The sequence below is a fragment of the Ornithorhynchus anatinus genome, chromosome 3 (assembly GCF_004115215.2).
Source record: "Ornithorhynchus anatinus isolate Pmale09 chromosome 3, mOrnAna1.pri.v4, whole genome shotgun sequence".
In the NCBI taxonomy this organism is placed as follows: Eukaryota; Metazoa; Chordata; class Mammalia; order Monotremata; family Ornithorhynchidae; genus Ornithorhynchus; species Ornithorhynchus anatinus.
The window spans coordinates 117,799,010-117,815,342 of NC_041730.1; the positions used below are offsets into that span (position 1 = coordinate 117,799,010).

A 16,333-nucleotide genomic window follows, 5' to 3' on the forward strand; every position below is an offset into this window, starting at 1 on the left:
TTGACTGAAGGAATGCATGTGGCATACATGCTATTTTTGATGATGATATTGATGATGATGGTGATGATGATTTCTATTTAGAGGAAAAGTTACAAATGAACTGAATGACTAAAATGGGAACTAGGATTTTAATAACTCCTTGGCTGATAAACAGATGCATCTCTCCCCCTGTGCACACACATTTTAAAAAGCTGCTTATATTCATCTCAGGGAGTTTGTTAATCTGAGTAAGAATAAGAGTGAGAATAAGAATAACGAGAAAGAGCATGACCTATTGGAAAGTGTAAGGACATGGGAATCAGAGGATCTGGGTTCTAATCCTAGCTCTGCCAATTGTTTGCTGTATGATCTTGGTCTAGTCACTTCAATTCTCTGTACCTCAGTTTCCTCATCTGTAAAATGGAGGTTAAATACCTGTTCTCCCTCCTACTTAGACTGTGAGCCCCAGATGGTCAGGGTCTATGTCCAACCTGATAACCTTGTATCTATTCCAGCACATAGAATAGTGCTTGACACATAGTAAGCATTTAACAAATACTATAATTATAATTATAATCCAATATGCTCTGGGTTTTTTTAGCCTTGAGAACATCAAAGCTTTCTCACTAGCAATTTAGGGCAGGCTCAGCATCTGAATGATATTGCTTATGATTTCAAAATAGAATTTCTGGTGCTACGCGATTTCTTGAATCATTAGTTTTCCATTTCCTCTACCTCTTTTGCTTTATTTTCCTTTTTTAAACCATCTCTACTACACAGGGTATGCATACAGGGAAAAACAAAAATGATGAAGTAACAGGATTAGGGAGAGGGAAAAGCAGTAGCCCCTATCTCTCTGCCATAACAGGACATCTTCTCTTAGATATTGATTTCCCTGCCACACATGCACTCAGGTATTCTCAAATGAACCCAGGCAAAAATATCCAGATGTAGGGAAAGATGGGAGGCTGGCATCCTAGAAGGCTGCAGGGCAAGATGGAGCACTGGCAACCTCAGGACTTATAAAAGCAATGGAGTCCTGGTCAGAGTGAAAGAAAAAGGGTGCGAACTGCACTGTCGCCATACACACAGGTATTTAGCCCTTTTTATGTCACAGAACTCAAACTTGTCTGTTGTGTGGCCTTGGACAACTCACTTAACTTCTCTGTGCCTTAGTTACCTCATCTGTAAAATGGGGAATTAAAGCTGTGAGCCCCTTGCGAGACAGGGACTGTGTCCAACCTGATTTGCTTGTATCCACCCCTGTGCTTAGTACCGTGCCTGGCACATAGTAAGTGCTTAATAAACTTCATAATTCATTTATTTTAAGACACAGAACAAGAATTCTCACCAGCATTGAAACCATCATGTTCATAAATGCAACCCAGTCCCACCCCTTTAATTACTTGGCTGACAGCAAGCTGAAACTCTTCAAAAATATAATTATCAACAATTCTAAGTTATTACTCATTGAACAGTACTTGTCTTTGAAGATTAACAATTTGAGCATTATCAAGGCAAAAATAATGAAGTTCCTGATTTTATGCTCCCAACTAAAACCCATCATTCTTAAGGTGACAGTCCAGAGGGAAAGCCCAAAGATCACTCTATCTTACTCAAAAACTACAAGCTCATTCATGTTATGAAGTTTTCTGGGTTACCGACGACGATGCGTACTTCAAAGAAATATGAAGAAAACCTCTTGGACTACAGGAACGTGAGCCTCACGTGGGGCAGGGACGGTAGACAACCTGATTTCCTTGGATCCACCCCAGGACACCTACAAAGAGTCAGTCCTAGGTAGGGACTGAGCTTCAAGGTAAATCAGATGGTACGGGACCACGGGTTTGGGTGAGATAGCTTCCGCATTAAATAAGAGGCCTGAAGCACTTGATTCTGAGGCCAATTTCATTTCCACTTTCTTGCTGGGCAAGGAAGGTTCTTTAAGTTCCAGGGCCTAGAGCAGTTGTCCCAACTGGACCCACTCAAAGCACCCCCATGTAGGAGTGATTCAAAGATGCTCTCAGCCTGTTGAGTTAAAAGAGTTTCCAAGAGGATAGGGACTGTATCATGACATTGGCTTCCAGATACTTGGTTGCAACCTGAAATATGGCTGTGTAAGCCAGTTTGAACAGGATGGGACTCAGTACACAACCCTGTTTTTCCCTGTTGATGATGGTGAAACCCTCTGACAAGTCCCTTCCAAGTCTGTCACCAACAGATATTTCACTGTGAAGTAATCTCAGAATTTTGATAAACATCTTAGGGCTGCCAAACTTTTTCAGGTTGGAACCCAGGGCCACTGAAAGGCCTCACAAACTTTTGGACCAAATATGAAAACTCTATAAGTTCCTTGTGGAAGGGATCAGGTCTACCAACTCTACTGTATTGTACTTTCCCCAGCACTTAGTACAATTCTCAGTGCACAGTAGGTGCTCAATAAATACTATTGATTAACTGAACGAACCTGACTGGAGACATCCCTTATATTCCCTTATATTCCCTGTATTTCTCCTGTATCTGACACAAAGCAAAGATCTTCTGGGCTGTGTCTCACTGTGGACTAAGGTCTTAATGAAATTCTGGTAGGGTATGGGTAACGATGTTCTTCACTCATCTTCATCATACCCTAGTCTCTCTTTGGAAAAAAGGAAGCTGATCCAGTTACATTAAAGCACTGCATACAGGTATACAATCAAGTTAGCATCTTTCCGGCCACTCTGTATGGAAGCTTCTTCCTGTCTTCGATCCTGGGCCTCACCTGATCCTTCATGCTAACAAAGGATAACCAGTCTTGGTAATATTAATAACTGTGGCATTTGTCAAGTGCTTACTTTATGCCAGACACTTTACTAAGTGCTGGGGTGGATACAAGCAAATTGGGTTGGGCACAGTCTCTGTCCCATGTGGGCTCATAGTCTCAATCCCCGTTTTGCAGATGAGGGAACTGAGGTTCAGAGAAGTGAAATTCATTCTTTCGTTCGATTGTATTTATTGAGCATTTACGGCGCGCAGAGCATTGTACTAAGGGCTTGAAAAGTACAATTCAGCAATAAAGAGAGACAACCTTACCCACACCGGACTTACCGTCTAGAAGGGGGGAGACAGACATCAAAACAAGTAAACAGGCATCAATATAAATAAATAGAATTATAGATATATACATATACACATAGGTTCTGTGGGGAGGGGAGGTGGAGGTAGAGCAAAAGGAGTGAATCGAGGTGACATGGAAGAGAGAGGAAGCTGAGAAAAAGGGGGGTTTAGTCTGGGAAGGCTTCTTAGAGGACGTGAGCCTTCATTAGGGCTTTGAAGAAGGGAAGTGTTTGGAGTCGTTTGGAGGATTTGAGGAGGGAGGTCATTCCAGGCCAAAGGTCCTCATAGGCCAGGGGTCAACGGTGGAAGAGGCAATATCGAGGCACGATTAGAAAGTTAGCACCAGAGGAGTGGAGTGTGCAGGCAGGGATGTAGAAGGAAATAAGGGAGGTGTGGTAAGAAGGGGTAAGGTGATGGAGAGCTTTGAAGTCAATAGTGAAGAGTTTTTGTTTGATGATTTGTGTTTGTTTGTTTTGTTTAAAATGACTTACCCAAGATCACATGGAACACAAGTGGCAAAGCCGGGATTAGAATCCTTGACCTTCTGACTCCCAGGCTTGTGCTCTATTCATTACACCGTGCTGGACTGCAGCGAGGTCTGCTCCATATTCACCACTCAGTCCTTAGTGCTTTTATTATGGTATTTGTTAAGTGTTGACTATGTGTCAAACACTCTTCTAAGTGCTGGGGTAAGTACAAATTAATTAGGTTAGACACAGTTGAGGAAACCGAGGCCCAGAGAAGTCGTGACTTGGCTAAGGCAATTGACAGAACTGGAATTAGAGCCCAGGTCCTCGCTCTCCCCACTATGCCATGTTGCTTTGGAGAACAGTCTAATTGCTGCAGAGACGATTCAGTGAACCAATGAGTAGAAGAACAACCAAAGATAGTTGGAATGGAAGGGATGTCCTGGAGCTATAGATAGCATTTGGAGAAACAATCAATAGGGAAATAAGAAAAGTGGAGTTTCAACTAGGCAAAGATGGTCAGAGGCCAAACCTGGGCAGAAATCCAGAAGAAGAAGCAAAGTTTCCATTTGCTTTCCTGGTCTGTGTGAATTGTACAGCACCAGACACAGTGGGTTGAGTGGGGGGGAGCAGCAAATTGGGTCAGGGTATCTAGGGGATTATGTATCCACCCCAATACTTAGTACATAGTGAGCACTTAACAAAACCACAATGATGGAGATGAAGAAAGGAACTGGGGATGGGGGGGGAGGGGGGTGGTCCATGGATGCTGGTGACCCCAATTTAAGGGTGAGAGAGGCAGAGAAAATAATTGTGTGTGTATAGAAGGGTGAAAAACAATCATGACTGGGTTATTGCTGGTATGCACCCTTAGGTAGCCTGAGTAGGATCTGTCTTGTCTTAACCCGTCGAGTCGTTTCCGACCTATAGCGACACCACGGACACATCTATCTCAGAACGCTCTGCTCGTCATCTGAATTCGTTCTGGTAGTGTACTCATAGAGTTTTCTTGGTAAAAATCTAGAAGTGGTTTATCACTGCCTCCTTCCTGTCAGTAAACTCGAGTCTCAGCTCTCGACTCTCTCCCATGCCTCTGCTGCCCAACATGGGTGAGTTTTGCCTTGTAGCAGATTGTCTTCCACTCTCTAGCCACTACCCAAGCTAGGAATGATATGGGTATGCTTCTGCTAGACTCTTCCTCCGGTAGCCGACACTGGAAGAGTACTGGAAACTCTTTGGTTGTGACCCTGAGAGGTGCTGAGTAGGAGTAAAGGGTAACAAATACAACACTTGTGCTGTTGCTTTCCTCAGTCCTGTCCAAGCATTTTGGGATTAGGCCCTCTTCCCCTCCGTGGGGTGCAATCCCAGACAAAAGCCTAGCACCAGACAGTGTGGTGAAGCAGTTCCTACCCTGCTGTTTTGGTAGCAATATTGCGATGTTTATTATGTAGGCTTTCTTATCTAATCAGAGCCTTCAGGCTAATTCTCTTCTGTCCTTATTGATAGCACAAAGTCCCCCAGATTTCTAGGAACAAAAATGACCTCAAGGAAGTCAATCTGGATGAAAGAAGAAAACAATGAAACGTCCTGAAGAAGTCTCCTAGCTTGGGTACCCCAGTCTGACTTCCCAACAGAAGTGTTCTTGAGAAGCCCAAAGAAAAACTTCCAGCCCCAAAAAGCTCAAGCCTCCACATGCCAGCACAGTATATTACTGTTGCCAATCTATATCATAATCAATGCTGAGTTCAAGTCTGAATGCAATTTCAATGAAAAGCATTTCAAAGTGTGTAGGCTCTGTTCCCAATAAGTTTAGTCTATATAATCAAATGCATTCTTTCTAGCCCAATCAGCACAGCCTTGGCAGAATGAAAGTCTTTGGTATGAGCAAAACATTCCAAGCTTGAATCCTACAATTGCCCCTTTGAGGGTCGTTTACTCTGAAAGTTTTACAGAGGAGTGTTGAAATGAATACTGCCTCTATGCAAAGCAACAGGAGGTTACATTATAATTAGAATGCAATCAGTGGAATTGGTTATGGCTTGGTTTTCTTTCTGAAATGACAATTTCTGCCACATCTGTCATTACATTAATATTTTCTACTTTACTCGAGAAAAAAAAAAACATGAAACCTTTCTACCAAGCAGCTGATAGAGTTGTCTTTAGCAGGGAAGACCACATGAGCTAATCAAGACCCAAACAGTTCACCTTTAAAATACCCAAACCATCTGGCAGGCTGTCCCATGATAAATCTCCATGATAAATGTCTCCGTTTTGATGTTACAAAGGAACCACAGACCTGCTCAGTTCTGGCACAGCTGAAAACACACTCTGGCAACAGTAGAATAGAACTCAGATGTCCAAAAATAGAGAAGTAAATCATTCTGACCTGAAGGGCACAATATACTTAGAGGGAACCTGATTGTAATAAAAAACGATGAGACTAATAGTCATTTCTGTCTTCAGCAGAGTCAACTTGAAAAACAATGTTTTTCCTTGCTCCATCATTCCAGATATGTACGATTTTAAAATATTTTACCCTCGTCACAGCTCTGAGCCTTCAGTCAGCTGCCTTAGTGTCCCGATGATCCTATGGTGTTTTAATGTTTGGTTCACGGGCATACCAAAGCGGAAAGGTTGAGGCAAACATGCATTCAGAATGATTAATATGTTTGCCGTGAGAGTCATATTTTTCTGGGGCGGCTTCTATTGCCAAGAATGGATGCACTGTAACCACCAGCACCAAGGAGCTCAGGCAAAGCCACTGAACTCAAGGTTAGCACAGAATTGATGCCAGGAGGAAATCATAAAATAAATTCTGCAATGAATTGCTGGAAAGGTAAACTTTCATGTCCAGTCAACTTCAGAAACAAATTATGGAACTGTTTGCCTTCTTGATTTTGTATCTTTTTTTATATATAGTTAGGAAATTAAAGGCAGAGAAGCAGTGCCAGGAGCAAGACATTAAGAAAACTTCCAAACTCCCTTTTCCTCTCCCCTGGTGAAATGTGATACCATGCTGTTCTCCAGCCATGTGACTAGTCACGCAAGACTCCCAGCTACAGTGAGTGTGGCCAATGAAAACAGTTTACCCTCTCAAGATCTCCCGAGACCAAGTGAAAGCTCAAATACGTGTGCGGCCTCCTTCTCTACTTAAGTCAGAGGGCAAAATCCTAGCCAATCCAATTCGGAGAGACTGCCACTGTGTCTCTTTCTCTGATTGCTAATGGGGAACACGGAGTCCTCATTAGGCCATAAATGGCTTAATAATACCAGTTGTCCCAAGACCCTCAAGAACTAAGCCACTAATTAAGAAAGAAGTATGGAATTTACGTAGTGAAATTCAGCAAATACAACAGTGAATTTACTCCTGTTTGGCTTTAAAATTTAAAAAGGCTGGTTGTTGTTTTTTCATTCTAACGACAATCTACCTCAGTGTCAGGGTTTGAATGAGGGCAATTGATTCTTTGAAGAACTTGTGGATTATTTTTCATGGCATTTCTTTAGCACTTACCTATGTACCAGGCACTGTGCTTAAACGTTGTGTTAGATACAAGGTAATCAGGCTGGACACAGTCCATGTCAGATATAGGGTTCACGGTTTTAATCCCCATTTTACAAATGAGATAACTGAGGCACAGAGAAATGATTTGCCCAAGGTAACGGCTAAGGCAAGGAAAAGAGGATACACAGAAGACAAGGGGTGGAGCCAGGATTAGAACCGATTAGCAGGTCCAGATAAGCACTGTTGCCTAGTGGAAAGTGCATGGGCCTGGGAGTCAGAAGACCTGGGTTCTAATCCCAGCTCTGTCACATCTCTGCCTGTGACTTTGGGCAAGTCACTTCACTTCTCTGTGCCTCAGTTTTCTCACCTGTAAAATTAGGAGTAAATCCCTCTCCCTGCTACCTAAACTTTGAGCCCCATGCGGGACAGGGACGGTGTCCAAACTGATAACCTTGTATCTACACCAGTGCTTAGAATAGTGCTTGGCACTTAGCGTTTAGCAAATGCTATTGTTATTATTAGTATTATTATTACTCTTCTGACTCCCAGACCCATCCTCTATCCAACAGGCAACACTGCTTCTCTAACTAACATAGGGGCCTGGAATTACTTAGGCTGTTGGGAAAGTTTCACAAATACATTAGAAGGAATTATTTTTCAGTTGGACTTAAAAACTAAAATACTGAGAGGGCATTCTCAGAAGCTAATTTACTGCCTGTTGGCAATTCAGTAGTAGATGGTTATCACATCCCTCCTTTATCTGCATTTGGCCAAGCTACACACATGGACTTCTTTTATTATTTCCTCCCAAGGCATCCTCAGAGTAGTTAAGAGATGGAAAACACCCATTAGACCATCAATCTCTCCTGCCCTTTCATCATCTCTGTTCTTGTGGATAAATGCTCTCTAGGTTGATGACATCCTCTTCCCTGAGAAGGGTCCAGAGAGGAACAAGGTATTGTGGTTGTCCCCTCAGTATTCTCTGGAGGGGGACTCTCGTCCGGATGGGCTAACAGACTTCAACATCTTCAGATAAAAGAATCTCATCATTCCTTTCTTCCCCTACCAAATGGCACAGTACACTCATACCTAATTTATGGTTCATGATTGGCCCCGACCTTCTTGTTGCTTGCCAAATATCTCCCTACTGCTGATGACTTGGGTGCCAATATTTCCTCCAGGAGAAATGACGATTGTGAAGAGAATAACTCTTTTTTTTGCATGGGTTTCCTTTTCTTTCTTTTAGAGAGCAGAGTGGCTTAGTGGAAGAGCACGGCCTTGGGAGTCAGTGGTCATGAGTTCTAGAACAGTGCTCTGCACATAGTAAGCGCTTAACAAATATCAACATTAATTAATCCCCATTCTACTGCTTTTCAGCTGTGTGACCTTGGGCAAGTCACTTAACTTCTCTGTGCCTCAGTTACCTCATCTGTAAAATGGGGAAGAAGACTGTGAACCCTACATGGGACAACCTGATTACCTTTATCTACCCCAGCTCTTAGAACAGTCCTTGGTACATAGTAAGTGCTTAACAAATACCAACATTATTATATTATTATTATTTAAATATACAACCTTTTTACTCCCCTAGAGCAGCAGCTTGGCTTTTTGAAAAGAGCATGGGCTTGGGACTCAGAGGATATGGGTTCTAATCCCTGCTCTGCCACTTATCTGCTGCGTGACCTTGGGCAAGCCATTTCATTTCTCTGTGCCTCAGTTACCTCATCTGTAAAATGGGGATTAAGACTGTGAGCCCCACATGGGACCACCTGATTACCTTGCATCGACCCCAGTGCTTAGAACAATGCTTGGCACATAGCATTTCACAGATACCATAATAATAATAATTATTATTACTGTAAGGTGTTCTTATTAAGCTAAATCAAATATTACTTCTCCAGAAAAATGCAGTCTTTTCTGTATACCATGTTTTTCATATGGTGTTGGGCAATCAGTAAATGCTAGCCATCTCTGATAGCTTATTGTCTATGGAGTTGGTTCAAGAAAGTCCAAATCGTGTTGTGCTTTAGATTGTTTCAATTCTACCACACTGAGTCCTAAGGCATTTCCTTGAAATCTATATAATCAATCAATCACTCTAATTGAACTCTTACTCCTTGCAGAACACTGTACTAAGCACTTGGGAGAGTATAATACAACAGAATTAGAAGATGTGTTCCCTGCCCATAAAGAGTTTACAGTTAACATGCTTTTTATTTCCCTTTCTTCTAGAAATATGAATTGTTCTTTGTTGAATCCAAGTAACTTTTGAAATTTGGACAAAGGGTAGGGTGGCATTCTATCCAAAATGTCACCTGACCTCCTCATTCCCCCTGCCCTCTCGCCCATCTGCAGCATCCTTGCACTTTTATTTGTACCATCTATTCACCTCACCCTCAGAGACATAGCACTGATGTACATATCCATAATTTATTTTCATGGCGGTTTACCCCTCTAGACTGTAAGTTCCTTGTAGACAGGGAACATGTCTACCTACTCTTTTATATTGTACTCTCCCAAGCATTTAGTATAGTGTTCTGCACATAATCAACTATATATACAATTTATTGATTGATTCATTCACTTATTGCTAGTCCAGCCTCCACTGATAGAACTAGTAAAAACTCAGTGCAGGTGACGTTAATTCCTTGGTCAACTCAAACATTCATTAATAATAATAATAACAATTGTGGTATTTGTTAAGTGCTTACTATGTGCCAAGCACTCTTCTAAGCACTGGGGTAGGTACAGGGTAATCAGGTTGTCCCACGTGAGGCTCACAGTCTTAATCTCCATTTAACAGATGAGGTAACTGAGGCCCAGAGAAGTTAAGTGACTTGCCCAAAGTCACACAGCTGTCAAGTGGTGGAGGTGGGATTAGAACCCACGATATCTGGCTCCCAAACCCTCGCTATTGCCACTAAGCCACGGTGAATGACATGCTTATGCTACTGTTCTAGCCCCATTGTGGGCAGAGAATGTCACTGTTTATTGTATTCTACTTTCCCAAGCACTTAGTACAGTGCTCTGCACACAGTAAGTGCTCAATAAATAGGATTGAATGAATGAATGAGTGAATTCTAGGTAAGGGAGGACACAGAGGTTGCTTGCTGCTTTTGAGATATTAGAGGAATTTTGTTCAGGGAACAAGACACCAGCTATCTCTCAGTGCACTGGATACAAGAGCACCAAATGAGATAATGCTCAGTACAAACCATCGCTGCTACTTGTAATAATAATAATAATAATAGTGGAATTTGTTAGTCTCTTACTATGTACCAAGCATTTTATTAAGTGCTGGTACAACACAATCAGGTCTATCAACACAATCAGGTCTATCAACACAATCAGGTTTATCAACACAATCAGGTCTGAGCTCCTCAAAGTCAGCCCTCCGCCTCTCCCCTCCCCCCCACAAACCCTCTCCCCTACTTTCCCATCCTTCCCTGCAGTATCCTCAGAGGAGATCTCCTCCCTCCTCGCAAGTGCCACCCCCTCCACCTGCGCCTCGGACCCCATTCCCTCTCACCTTATTAAAACCATCGCCCCTGCCCTCCTCCCTTCCTTAACTTCTATTTTTAACCACTCAATCTCCAAGGGCTCGTTCCCCGCTGCCTTCAAACATGTCCACGTCTCCCCCATCCTAAAAAAACCCGCTCTTGACCCCACTTCCCCCTCCAGTTATCGCCCTATCTCCCTACTACCCTTCCTTTCCAAAATCCTAGAACGAGTCGTCTACAATCGATGCTTAGAACTCCCATTCTCTCCTAGACCCCCTCCAATCTGGCTTCCGTCCCCTCCACTCTACCGAGACTGCTCTCTCTAAGGTCACCCGTGACCTCCTTCTTGCCAAATCCAATGGCTCCTACTCCATTCTAATCCTCCTTGACCTCTCTGCTGCCTTTGACACTGTCGACCATCCCCTTCTCCTCCATACCTTATCTCACCTTGGCTTCACGGACTCCGTCCTCTCCCGGTTCTCCTCTTACCGCTCTAGCCGGTCATTCTCGGTCTCCTTCGCTGGCGCCTCCTCCCCCTCCCATCCTTTAACTGTTGGAGTTCCTCAAGGGTCAGTTCTTGGCCCTCTTCTGTTCTCCATTTACACTCACTCCCTCGGTGAACTCATTCGTTCTCACTGCTTTGACTACCATCTCTACGCAGATGACACGCAGATCTACATCTCCGCCCCTGTCCTCTCCCCCTCCCTTCAGGCTCGCATCTCCTCCTGCCTCCAAGACGTCTCCACCTGGATGTCGGCCCGCCACCTAAAACTCAACATGAGCAAGACTGAGCTCCTCATCTTCCCTCCCGAACCCGGTCCTCTCCCAGACTTCTCTATCACCGTGGCTGGCACAACCATCCTTCCCGTCTCTCAGGCCCGCAATCTCGGTGTCATCCTTGACTCGTCTCTCTCGTTCACCCCACACATCCTATCCGTTACCAAGACCTGCCGGTTTCACCTCTACAATATCACCAATATCACCAAGATCCGCCCTTTCCTCTCCACCCAAACGGCTACCTTACTGCTACAGGCTCTCGTTATATCCGGGCTAGACTACTGTGTCAGCCTTCTCTCTGACCTCCCTTCCTCCTCTCTCACCCTGCTCCAGTCTGATCTTCACACCGCTGCCCAGCTCATCTTCCTGCAGAAACGATCTGGGCGTGTCACTTAAAGGGAGGACAGAGAAAGTGCAGGGAGGAGGGGATGTAGCTCAGTGGTAGAGCGCATGCTTCGCATGTATGAGGCCCCGGGTTCGATCCCCGGCATCTCCACAATTTCTCCCCCAATTAGACTGTAAGCCCGTCAAACGGCAGGGACTGTCTCTATCTGTTGCCGACTTGTTCATCCCAAGCGCTTAGTACAGTGCTCTGCACATAGTAAGCGCTCAATAAATACTATTGAATGAATGAATGAATGAATTAAACAACTCCAGTGGTTGCCGTCAACCTCCGCTCCAAACAAAAGCTCCTCACTCTAGGCTTCGAGGCTCTACATCACCTTGCCCCTTCCCACCTCTCCTCCCTTCTCTCTTTCTACCGCCCACCCCGCACGCTCCGCTCCTCCGCCGCCCACCTCCTCACCGTCCCTCGGTCTTGCCTATCCCGCCGTCGACCCCTGGGCCACGTCCTCCCGCGGTCCTGGAACGCCCTCCCTCCTCACCTCCGCCAAACTGATTCTCTTTCCCTCTTCAAAACCCTACTTAAAACTCACCTCTTCCAAGAGGCCTTCCCAGACTGAGCTCCTCTTCTCCCTCTACTCCCTCTGCCACCCCCCCTTCACCTCTCCGCAGCTAAACCCTCATTTTCCCCTTTTCCCTCTGCTCCTCCACCTCTCCCTTCCCATCCCCACAGCACTGTACTCATCCGCTCAACTGTATATATTTCCATTACCCTATTTATTTTGTTAATGAATTGTACATCGCCTTGATTCTATTTAGTTGCCATTGTTTTTACGAGATGTTCTTCCCCTTGACTCTATTTATTGCCATTGTTCTTGTCTGTCCATTTCCCCCGATTAGACTGTAAGCCCATCAAACGGCAGGGACTGTCTCTATCTGTTGCCGACTTGTTCATCCCAAGCGCTTAGTACAGTGCTCTGCACATAGTAAGCGCTCAATAAATACTATTGAATGAATGAATGAATGGGTAGATACAAGGTAATCAGGTCTCATCTGGGGTTCATAGCCTAAATAAGAATTGTGGTCTTTGTTAAGTGCTTACTATGAGTCAGGCACTGTACTAAGCGTTGGGGTGGATACAAGAAAATTGGGTCCCTGTCTCACGCAGGGCTCCTAGTCTCAATCCCCATTTTATATATGAGGTAACTGAGGCACAGAGAAGTGAAGTGACTTGCCCAAGTGGTGGACACAAATGGTGGAGTCAAGATTAGAACCCATGGCTTTCTTATTTCCAGGCCCGTGCTCTATCCACTCCACCATGCTGCTTCACACTACAGCAAGCTTCTTAAATAGGAGGGAGAACAGACACTGAATCTCCATTTTGCAGATGAGGGAACTGATGTACAGAGAAGTTAAGTGACTTGTCCGAAGACAAACAGTATACACATGGCAGAGCTGGGATTTAAACCCAGGTCCTCTGACTCCCAGGCTTGTTCACTTTCCACTAGGCCACACTAATGGAAAAACAATTTAAGCACATATCTTGCTGGCAATAATAACTGGGGTCAAAGAGATGCTTAACCAACTTGCAAGAAGACAGAAAAGATACACTTCTTTATTTTCGTGGACAGAGTACAGAAGTGGACAAAAGACTTTCTCCAAGACCAAACTACAGTGCTACTATCCTAAGTTAATTTATATGAGTTATAAAATATGATTTAGGTAAAGCAAGAATATTTAATGCTACGGGACTCAACTTAAAAAGTCAATACACAAAATAGCACAAAATGAAAAATTCCTGAATTCATCTACTTTGTGAGCAATATAATCTAGGACAAGAATAAATCACGGTCAAACACTGATGCAAAGGTAATGGATGGCAAGGTTTTTTGCACTAAAATAAAAATAAATGGCCATTATGTTGAGCTGGACATATGCCTTGTATTGATGATATTAGACACTAGACGGACAGAGGTAGCTGGAACTGAGTCTGTATGAAAAACAGACTTCAGAAGCAATGCAGGAAGAAAGATTGTGGCTGTGTAAGGGAAGATGGGTGTTGTGTAAGAAATAACAATAATGAAGTAATTATGGGAAGAAGCCACGGAGAGTTTGGACTTGATCATTCATTGGACACAATTTTTCCCTCATTTTCCTTGCATTTTCTTACCTTACTATGTTATTTCTGCTTGCTTTTGTTATTCTTCCATGAGATTTATTTGCCTCAATTGTTTTTCCTCTTGTTTCAAAGTCAAGTAGGGGTCAAGATGCCATTTTGCTTGAGCAGACAATGTTGAACGAGTGTGGCCGAATCCTGTGATATCAACCCACTTTTCTTTTAAAATTTGCTATAGTTCTGGGAATTAAGCCCAGAAGAAGGCATAAAAGAAATGAATCACATCTCTTTCACTGTTTGACTTGAATTTCATGGTGTGTGCCATGTGGGTAAATGCCTCCCATCTCTCAGGAAACTACAATGGGGAACTCCTTGGAGAGATTAAGTCATTATGCTGTTCCAGTGAATTCAGCATGCCTATGCACACTGTAACCCAAATGGCAAAAAGCTTCCCCTGCCCAACCCAGCAATTATTGAAACACAAAGGGATGGAAGATGGATGTTATGCTGATGCCCTCCTTTCCAAGACAACTACATTTTCACTTTTATGTGTACATAAACAAGCTCAATCCATGTTTTCACATCACTGTTTTGGTCACTGAGTCGATCCTGTTTCAAGTGAATGGTGTTGTGACCAAGGCAAGTACCGTAGACATTTTCAACCAGTGATCCATGTGTGGAGAACGACCATGGTTTGCTAAATTGGTGATCTTAATATGATAAACCAATAACCCAAAAAGCAGATATCGTAGTAACAGTGTTTTTCCAGTGGCCACCAGGCATAATGCATTGTACTCTCTGCTCGGGAAGTACTAAACAAGCAAGTAATACATTCTCTCCCTCAAGGAGCTGTGCAAAAATCAGTCAAAAGGACCATCTGAAATTACTAATAATTCAGATGGAACCATACCACCTTTTTGGAAAAATAGAACTCAACTTTAATAGCAAGGATGTTGGTCAGCCATCAAAAATTTCTGGATTAAAAGTTCCGGATCCGTCAACATCCATTCTGCCTCTCCCTGAAAGAATTCCAGAAGAACCAGGGGTGAAACCTGCTCAAATGAATCCCTGGGGGACAGAGGGACTGCAGCAAAGACCCTTGCATTTGGAGGAGAGAGACAGGCAGAGGTCTTCTGTTACCACTAAGTCTCCCTTCTTGACCCCTGCCACTTCATTCCCCACCTCCACTGAGTTGGTTCTCACCAAAAGCCTCTCCCCTTCTGGCTCCTAACACTACCTTTATCATGCAATTCTCTCTTTCTATTAAGAAGGGCCCTTTAGACTAGTAAATCAATGAAATACTAAAAGTAATTCCCTTAAAACATCTGTTTGAGACGCAGGTTACCATATTATCTTCGTATCAAATTAAATTTCCGATATTTACAGGTCTTTTCCCTCAGTTCATCTACTGGGGCTACAAGTCAAATCCATTCTTCACTTAGCCTCAGGTGTATTGATGAGGGAAAAACTCATTAAATCGTACTTCAACCATTTCAGAAACTCTGACATCCTTAGTAGGCAGAGCCAGGTCATTAGTTGAATGGAGTTCTGGAGACTAAAAGGGAGCAGTGAAGACAGTCATAGAATAGACCTTTTCTGAGACTACCTGAATAAACATGGCTGCCAGTGACACAGATTTCCAACATCACTGCCCTGATCATTATGGGATAGCCACCATCACCATCAATATCAGGTAAAGTACGGGACTGAACTTTCTCTCTGACTTGAGTAATAACTTCCTTTTCTACACCAATCAAGATGAAATACTATTTACAGAGCAGAAAAATCTTTAATACCCCTGACACTGGGCAGTGTTTGATGCTAAAACATCATTTGGGCTAAAGCGCCAAGACACTAGAGAGGTAGGTGCTATATAAATCTGTAGAAAGATAGGATTTGCATAGATCTCAAAATGGATGCAGAACAGTTATCTTGAAAAAGGATTTCACTGTCTACTCTGAAATCTATTAACTTGATAAGCTTCCTGTGACCAGAAAAGATTAGGTTCTGCGGAAGGCATGAGCTATGTGAATCAGTATCCCAGCTTCTCCACACCTTCTATTATTTTGATTAAAGGAAAGAAGAGTGGAGTGGTCTGAACACATAGCTTTCTGGTTGTCTTATTTCACGCTGAATAAGGTCACCAAGGGAGAATAATTTTCAGTACCAAAAATTAACCTAAACCTTAGTTTAATTTGCATGGTTTTCCACCCTCAGTGTGGAGTCTGTCAAGCATAAACTATATTTACCAGACGTAATGGATCTTGGCAGTTCAGAAAATTGCAGTTTGGTCTCTATTACACATAAACCACCAATGAAGAAAAAACTATCAGGGTTGCCAATAAAATACAGAGTAGGATATCCTTACTTATCTTGTGGGTAACTGGGTTGACACCCCTTCCGCTGTTTTGGAGAGACTTTCATTGGCTTCAAATAACACTGTAGCTTTTCACAAGGCAGAGAGGCCAAATTGTCCACTGGCAACAGTTTTCTTTTTGTGCATCTAACTACACCCAGGAGTGCTGACACAGACTCTGATCAATAGGAGTTGGTG

At 43.3% G+C, this 16,333-nt stretch overlaps 1 protein-coding gene and 1 non-coding gene across 2 annotated transcripts in view; one reads left to right on the top strand and one right to left on the bottom strand.

The window, feature by feature from the left end:
- Positions 1 to 16,333, bottom strand: part of LRMDA (leucine rich melanocyte differentiation associated) — a 1,142,364-nt gene that overhangs the window by 136,395 nt on the left and 989,636 nt on the right. The gene's annotated exons all lie outside the window — the stretch shown is intronic.
- On the top strand, positions 11,746 to 11,817 carry TRNAA-CGC. The gene has a single exon. It is a non-coding gene; the product is annotated as a tRNA-Ala (tRNA).